Here is a 9872-nt window from a genome sequence, read left to right as displayed (position 1 = left end):
GTGGCAGAGGAGGTGGTTGGACGTGGTTAAGGATTATGATTGTGAGATCCTGTACCATCCGGTCAAGGCTAATGTGGTAGCCGACGCCCTGAGTCGTCGGGCGGAGAGTGCCCCATTGCGAGGTGTGTGTTTGCGTTTGACCGTGATGACTCCGGTGTTGGACACCATTCGAGGAGCACAGGCTAAGGCAGTGAGGTTGGAAAACCAAAAGAGAGAGCGAGTTGTTGGATTGGTATCCGAGTTCGTTACTGATGGTCGGGGGCTTATGACTTTTCAGGGGTGTATTTGGGTACCGTTCGTGGGAGGTATGCGTACCATTTTGATGGAAGAGGCTCATCGGTCGAAATTCTCAATCCATCCCGGGGCCACTAAGATGTATTTGGATTTGAGGAAGAAGTATTGGTGGCCATGTATGAAGAGAGACGTTGCGTGCTTCTTTGAGAGGTGCTTAACCTTCCGTAAGGTTCAGGCCGAGCATCAAAGGCCGCATGGTAAGTTACAGCCATTGGAGGTTCCCGAATGGAAATGGGAACAGATCACCATGGATTTTATCACTAAACTGCCAAGGACTGCTCGGGGAGTTGATGCAATTTGGGTGATTGTGGATACGTTGACGAAGAGCGCTCACTTCCTCGCCATCAGTGAAAGTTCTTCCGCAGAGAAGTTAGCAGAGATATATGTGAGGGAAGTGGTATCTTGGCATGGGGTGCCGATCTCGATTGTCTCCGACCGGGACGTGTGTTTCACTTCCAGGTTCTGGAAGAAGTTCCACGAGGAGTTGGGTACTAGGCTGCATTTTAGTACCGCATATCACCCCCAGACAGACGGACAGAGTGAGCGGACAATTCAAACCCTCGAGGACATGCTCCGAGCATGTGTATTGGATTTTGGGGGAAGTTGGGATACGTATTTGCCATTGGCTGAGTTTTCTTACAACAACAGCCATCATTTGAGCATCGGTATGCCACCCTTTGAGCTGTTGTACGGGAGGAAGTGTCGAACCCCCATTTGTTGGGGAGAAGTCGGGCAGCGTGTTATGGGTAATACGGAGATAGTGCTTCAGACGACAGAGCAAATCCAGCAGGTCAGACAGAGGTTACTGACTGCTCAGAGTCGACAGAAGAGTTATGCGGACAGACGTCAGTCCAAACTTGAGTTCCAGGTTGGTGATTTTGTGCTCCTGAAGGTCTCTCCTTGGAAGGGAGTGATCCGATTCAGGAAGAGGGGCAAGTTGGGTCCCCGATATATCGGACCATTTCGGGTAATCGCGAGGGTAGGCAGGGTAGCCTATCGCTTGGATTTGCCGGCAGAATTGGGGCAGATTCACGACACTTTCCATGTGTCGCAATTGCGGAAGTGTATAGCCGATGAGTCGGCAGTGGTTCCATTAGACGATATTCAAGTGGATGCGAGCCTGAATTGTGCTGAGAGACCAGTGGCCATCAGAGATCGGAAAATCAAGGTTTTGAGGAACAAGGAGGTACCTTTGGTCTTGGTTCAGTGGCAGCATCGGAAGGGGTCCGAGATGACGTGGGAACCGGAGCGTGAGATGCGAGAGCAGCATCCAGAGTTATTTGCATAGTGAGACTTCGAGGGTGAAGTCTAGTTCTAGTGGGGGAGAATTGTAACAGCCCGGAAATTTTCAGGTATTTATTTTGGATTTATTTTATGGAAATTGTGAGTGGACTCGGTGAGTTGGAGCCCAGACTCGCCGAGTAGGATCGCGGATTTGGGCACGGGTCGCGTCCGGACTCAACGAGTCCACGCTGTGTGGTGAAACCCTAATTTCTGGGGTTTACGGCCTATTTAAAGGGCCTTATGGCCGTCATTTGTGCTCACCCAACCCTTAGAGAGAAATCCTTGTGTGCTTGAACGTTTTGAGAGAGAAATGAAGCATTCTTGACCCTTGGGTGTGTCATTTAGCAAAGAAGGAGAATATTCTAAGCAAGAGGAAGCAAAGGAGGTTGCTATTCTATGGATTTGAAGCTTAGATCATCAATCTAGAGGTATGATTTCGGATTACTTTCTGTTTTGTGATGAATAATGGGATCTAGGGTTTCTTATGGACATTTATGGGATGATTTGATGCCAAATAGTTCCCTTCTTGTGTTGAGGCTTTGGATCTGGATCCATAGAGGTCCAAAGAGCCTCATTCTTCAAGCTTTATGTATAGCAATGGAGTTTATGACCTTGGGTTGTAGTATTTGAGACAAAAACATCATTTGTGGTCATATAGAGATTGTATGTGCATCAAGATAGTGACTTTACGTGCTAAATATGCTTGGAAGGACTGGATTTATGGGTTAATGGACTGGATCTAACCTTATGAGCAAGTTTGAGTCATTGCATGGCACGGACTCGCCGAGTCCGAAGAACAGACTCGGCGAGTAGTATGAATGTTGCCCGACCACACAGCGAGTGGTCTTGCCGAGTTGGGGAGGGTTGATTCAGTGAGTCAGGGGGAAGTCTGAGTGGACAGGTGGACTGAGTCAAGCTGGACTCGCCGAGTTGTTCTTGAGACTCAGCGAGTTGAGTCGTGGTTGCCCCACAACTCATGTCAGGTGGAACTCGTCGAGTTAGGAGGATACTCGACGTGTCAAGGGAGGATTTCAGGGAAATCAGTGTATACGCTCAGACTCGCCGAGTCGCTATTGTGCACTCGCCGAGTCCGGTCAAAGTTGATCGTTGACCGTTGACCTAAGTTAACTTGTTAAAGAGTAGTCAACCTTAGTTGGGAAAGTGTTAATTAGAGATGTATTGTGATATAGTAGGACTTTAGCTCGGGGGATCGAGCACTAGTGATTTCAGGATTCACGACTTACCGAGACGCGAGGTGAGTCTACTCACTATACTTTACCTTGAGTAGGTAACCAGAGTTATGTGATAGAGTGTTTGTATGTTATGTATGTTATGTGTTGTACTACATTATTTCTATGTGATTTATGTTGTTCATGTTTACAGAGTTAGAACCTGGGGGTTCACAGAGTTTGGGTGCACGGACCCACAGAGTTATAGCCTCGAATGGCTATTATGTGTTATATATGGTATTTTGGGGAACTCACTAAGCTTTGTGCTTACAGTGTTTGATGTTATTGTTTCAGGTACTAGTGACGATCGCGGGAAGGCGCCGGCTTGATCCGTACACACACTCGGAGTTTATGCATTTGTGATCTTGGGATTTTGTATTTACTTGAATTGGATAATTAATATGGTTGTTTTATGAATATTAAATGAATTATGTTTTACGAAAATTTGAAAAAAAATTGTTTTGAAATTTACGGTGTTACACCTTGTTCTTGGTGTTTCTTGGGTGATTTATTGATATATGGAAATGTAACAAGCCTTAATAAACTCTAGGATAGTAGTACTTACATATGAGAAGATTGGGACGAAAGCTTGAAGATCCTTGGGAGATAAATCGGGTTTTCTCTAGTTGAAATGGAAGAAATGAAGGGAAAATGACTAAGTGCCATATATATAGCCCATGGAGTTTACGGTCCAAATGCCATATGGGCCGTAAACTCCAAACTCTTGGAGTTTTAAGACTTCTAAGATGCACAAAATGCCCTGGAGTATACGTCCTATGTTTACCACTTGAAGGGTTAAAGCTCAGAATGCTCAAACGGACACCAAACGTGCTAAAAGGTAGCAGAAATGAGTTTGATTTTCTATGAAGTGTTTGACTGTACAGGATAGAAAATTTCGGGTTGTGACATCTTCATGTGAACTCTGTTACTGATGTTCTTTAAATCCACGCGTAGCTATCGATGACATCTACAATTTTCATTTAGACTTCCTCAGTTGATTCTCAATTAATTTTTAATGGGCTTGGACTGTTAAAGTCAATATAAAAATCATAACTCTCTTATACTACTATATTTGTTATCGGTTGTCTTTATATCATCAGATAAGTAGTGACGAGATCTTCAACTCTCGTCCAGATTGTTTTTCGTAATAATCGACCGATTTCAATATCGATTTCTGAGTCACACACTACTACATTGAAACTTCTAAAAGTCATAACTTTCTCTCATAAAGTCAGATTTAGGCGTTCTCTATATGTATGGAATCCTTGTCACATATACTATAACTTTGGTTAAGATTATTTATCCTAAATAATCTTCTATCACAAAGTCATTTTTAATGCTTATTATGTCTTAATTGACTAATCTGAATCCACATGTGTTATAGAAGAGCTCAGCATGATCGCATTGCACACCCTGGAGTTTTATTTAACACTATCTTTTAATTTTTCATTGATGTTTAAGGATACATTGTCATACTATGATTAGATTTTATTTGAAATGAACAATTGTTGGTATTTCGTTATTTTAAACATGAAATTTTTACCTTCAATTTTTTGGACATAATAATATCCACACTTTCACCCCACCCTACATATCCACCCCTACAGCTACACCCACACTCCTACCCAACTCCTACCTATACCTATACCTATACCCACACAACACCCACCAAAATTTTAATGAAATTTGTAATGTTGATAGAGCAATTAACTAGAAAGTTCAAGAGTTTTAAACTATTTAAATATATAAAATGTTATTTTCAACGAAATAACTTTTACAAAAAGTCATTTCTTGCAAACATAAAGGCATAGAGACTAATTTTGTAATTTTACTATTACATGATAACTATTTTTATAGTTTATACATTTTGATTCTATTACATAAGGACCACTTATGTAATTTTGTCTATTTAATGCAAAATGCATGGACACAAACCATTTTGTAATTTACTATTACACATGGAGTATTTTTGTAATTTTTTGCATTAAATAAATGTAGTTTGATGTGTTATTAAAAACAATGCACAACATTTGCTAAATGTTATGTAAGAGCATCTTCAATGGTTAATGTAGATTATCATTTAAAATTATTCTCACCTCATCATGCCATTAACTTTAACATATAATTAAATTATCTCTCTAATGGTTAACCAATTTAGAAATCGCAAAATTCTTTTCTTTACAAAGATTTTGGAAAAAAATATTTGAACCAAACATGCTTTCTAACTTATCATTTTTTCAGAAAAAAAAAAAAAACAGGAAAACTAGAAAATTTTCTACATCCAAAAGCACCCTTAGCTCCTATACGTTACGTTAATTTTACGAGTCTCGTTTGTAAAGTGTGAAAATATTGAAGATTTGACTAACTGAAACCTAACTGGCTTAGGTAAAAGGATTGAGAAAATTTACTCATTTACTTCATATAAGGAAAAATAAATATAGGTGGACACTAGAGGAAAATGGTATAAATAGACAGAATTTACCATTTTAACATGATAAATGCAAGAAGTAGCGGTGTATTTTAATTGATTTCTCTATTATAGCATCACACATTTAGGTAATCCTATTATAGCATTGTATTATAAAAAAGCTATTCAGTTATAGCAATGTGATTCAAATACAAAGCAATTTTCATTGCTATAATTGGGTAGAGTTTCAAACTAAAATGTCTCATTAATTTTTATGAAACTACAATGTTATGATTGGATAGATTATTCCAAACACAATGCTTTAATAAGATCTAGAAAGAATAATGCTCCAAAGGAAAATAAATAAATAAATAAATAAAATAATAAGATGCTATAATACAAAAGTAAATAAGTATCTTGGATATAAATAATATTATATAAGGTGCCGTTGTCATCATTAGATCTTCCACAAATCTCCTATACAACATTAATGGCTCAAGGAAAAAGAAAAGATAGTCGAACAAATTATATATATATATATATATATATATATATATATATATATATATATATATATATATATATATATATATATATATATATATATATATATAGGTTCAGGTTCATTTGAAACCATTCTAATTTTGTGAGACCGTGAGATCAAATTTAAAAATAATTTTAAAATGGAAAAATCCAAAAATTCTTTTTTTAAGTATTATTTTCGGAACTTGAATTAACTAAAAAAAATATAAAAAAATATAAAAAAAAATAAAAAAAATTCCGTTTTTTTTTTTTTTTGAAAAATACGTGAAATATTCTAAATAGAATATTACACTAACATATTCTAAAAACTAATTTTAAAATGCAAAATAAATGGAAAAATCTAAAAATTCTTTTTTAAATATTATTTTCGGAATTTGAATTAACTAAAAAAAATAAAAAATAAAAAATAAAAAAAATTCTATTTTTTTTGAAAAATACGTGAAATATTCTAAATAGAATATTACACTGTACATATTCTAAAAATAATTTTAAAATGCAAAATAAATGGAAAAATCAAAAAATTCTTTTTTTAAATATTATTTTCGGAACATGAATTAACTAAAAAAAAATAAATAAATAAAAATAAATAAAAAAATGCGTCTCACGGTCTCACAAAATATAGGTGGTCTCAAATAAACCTAACCCTATATATATATATATATATATATATATATATATATATATATATATATATATATATATATATATATATATATATATATATATATATATATATATATATATATATATATATATATATATATATATAAACACTTTAAACTCGTTCCCATTATACATAATCATTTTGTTCTAACATATGCATTATGAGTATTACTATGAACATCTCGGTAATACTCTAAACCCTCTTTGTCTACCCATGTCATATTCTATGACCATTCTTAGCTATGAGACGCCAAGAGTAACCCCATTGAAGATTGATGTAGCAACATTGTTGGAACTTGATATAGGCAAACGAACATAAGGGATCGTGTCGCATATAGGAAAAGGAAAAACTTTCATTTGCCTTATAAGGATTTTTTGACCTTACTTATCACATAGATCAAGTAGTTGGTCAAGAACTTAGGGCTTGATTGGTGTTGTTGGGTTAGAATTGATTGAATTTGGACTAAATATAATTATTGGTCAAATATATGGTTTAGGTTCTTGAGACTCTTCTTGAATCATGACTAATTAATTGATTTTAATGTATATTAATCTTAATGTTTTTTTAATTATTTTAGTTATTATGTCAATCAGTTTTTTTTTTAATGTTTTAACAATTATTATTGGTTGTCATTTATGCGCCGTTTTTATAGGTTTTAACTGTCAAAACCTCGAATGAAGCCTATAAATAACACATTTATACAATATTTTTGAGTTACATAAGTATATAACATACACAAAAATATGAAATTTGTTCCTTGTTTTTCGGATTCATAAAATTCAAGATCTTTTTCGTGAATACGATTGTAGAATCCTTAAGCCTACCTCAATAAACATTTTACTGTAATTTGATTATGGTGTAATACATATTTAGTTTGGTTTATTTTTTGTATATTACTTTAAATAATTATTGTTTATTTTTGTCAGAACTTATGCTGCAAGTTGAAGTTCCGGTCACTAGATGTGGGTGCAATGCGATTCAGTACGGTTATTGGCTAAAACCTCACCATTAATCGTAAATGCGGTTAATCCATTTTCAAAACCGCTTTGTGCAGTTATTTTTGCGGTGCGGTTAGACGGTTATTTTTGTGGTGCGGTTTTTGTTTTTTTTTTTGTTTCTTTTTTTTTTGTGTTTCGGTTATTAACCGCATGAATTTGGTATGTTTTTTTTTTTGTATGATTTTAACCGCAGTTTAGAGTTTAAATGGTTTTAAAATTTCAAACATATTACTTGTAATAACAAAAAACGATAAGGTATAAGACAATTAACCTAAATCACAAACAACTAATATCTTACAATCATCAAATCACTAATAATTAACAATAAACATCTTAAAATTGTCAAATTTCACCATTTTCCAAAGTTAAACATTACAAAAAATCAACACTTTTGTCTTCTAGAATTCTGTCGTTCTTTCATCCATAAAACTTGTCTTATTTTTAATATTTAATATATTAATAATTAATAAAAAAATGCATATAATAAATGCAGTGTTGTGCGGTTTTTTTGCGGTTTTTAAAGACTAACAACCGCACTGTACCGCAAATTTGCGGTTTTTGAAAAACAAAAAACCTCACCATCAGTTTTTATTGCGGTTGCGGTTTATACGGTTTTTGTTGTTAATTTTAGTTGCGGTGCGGTTTTTGTTCACCCCTAAAGGTCACCATTCGTTTTATCATCCTAATTTACTGAGGTGATGTGTGCCAGATCCTTATGCTTCTAAGAAGGTCATTACTGTTTTTTTTCCAATGAGCATCTCATACTATGAAACACTTGCTATAAGATGATAAGGATCACTTTGTTTAGATGAGAGAGTTGTGGTGTTGCTCATATTATGTGTGTTTGGTATTACTCAATTGTAGCCATCATACTTTGGTGTTTTCATTCAAAATAAAATCAGAACTGATCATAATTAGATAGTAAATTCAGTCTAATAATCACCCTAAAGTTGTTACTTAAATTGGTAGGTCACAAAATGTGATGTTATTTCATGGGCAAAAGGTTGTTTAATGAACCTCTCCCTTTGAAGGTAACAATCTATCATCTTCGATCATTATGATCAACATACTCTTTATTTAAGGTTAAAAATGTTGGGCTCGGCAGCTAGTAGACTTGTGACTTTGTCAGTAATGAGTTATGAGATTGATCATACGAACTTAAATCGACCAAAGAAATCTGATTGCCTTATGCTTTTGTTGTGTAGGAAATTAAATGAAATCCAAATTTATGGTCTGTATAGTTCCATTTTAGTTTAAAATTTTTTCAAAGAATTTAAAATAATAAAAAAAATATAATGACATAAATCATCCAATATTAACATTTTATTCACAAAACTTATTATACTCTCACAAAAAGTAATTAAAGATATAATGTTAGTGTGAGCCGATAGGGTCCATAAAACCTAGTTTCAATATCAATCTCGATACTTAATAAAAACCTCCCTTAAATTCCATGTGTCCCCCTCCTAGACCCCCCCCCCCCCCCCAAAATCCACGTGCCAATCATGTAGCTCTATTCTCAATTCTTTTCCTGCCCATTGCTTACTTTAGGAATCGACATCATCTCCTACAAATCAGCTATATGGTTACCATATTGTCCCTGAATTTAAACAGATTTTGAATTTCATATATCCTCATATCCCATATAATCAGCAATGTTTTTGAATTAATTGATCTTTTACCAAATATATAGACATCATATTAGGAATTAAATCATGATTACAATAAAATCTTTGCCTATTCATTGCATTTATAGATACCGAACCCCTAAATTTTTTTATATGTTTGGGGTCATTCTGCTTCTTCATCTCTGCAAAACTACCATCTTCATTCATATATTCCAATCCATAAGGTTAGTGTAAAACAAAATAATTTTTCCATACTTTCTTTCATTTTGTTTATTTCTATCTTCTTATCCTTCTGTTACAATTCTAATATAGCATCCTAGAAACAAGTATGCTTGGAACCAGATAGTTGACTTTATGTACTTTGTCTATATTATGTATCAAAAAGAAAAGAGAAAATTGTCATTATATCTTTTACATAGTAAATGATAGTTTCATAGATACAAGTACCATTTCGTTTTCTCGATTTAAATATTTAAGAAACATGCTTATTTATGCTTATTTATTGTTAAGGACAAATTTTGTCTCGTCAGTTTCATACAGGACCAAGGGACCATTCACATCAAGATTATGATTTTAAGTCTTATGCTATAATGATAAGACAAGCATTATCATCATTTCGATTTTTTGTGTGTACGTGTTATGGGGTGAAAGAACTGCCATTATTTCTTTTAAATATAAAAGGACAAGCAGCCATTTTCTATTAATCTTACACCTTCTCAAATCATAATGACTTCAAATGTAAAAAGATACTTACATGTATTACTAGAACTGGATATTTTATTTCCTGTACCTTGTTAATATTCAGTATAAAAAAACAAAAAGAGA

Source organism: Lactuca saligna, chromosome 8, assembly GCF_052625555.1.
Source record: "Lactuca saligna cultivar CGN05327 chromosome 8, ASM5262555v1, whole genome shotgun sequence".
Taxonomy (NCBI): Eukaryota; Viridiplantae; Streptophyta; class Magnoliopsida; order Asterales; family Asteraceae; genus Lactuca; species Lactuca saligna.
Note: the sequence above shows the minus strand (reverse complement) of the source record.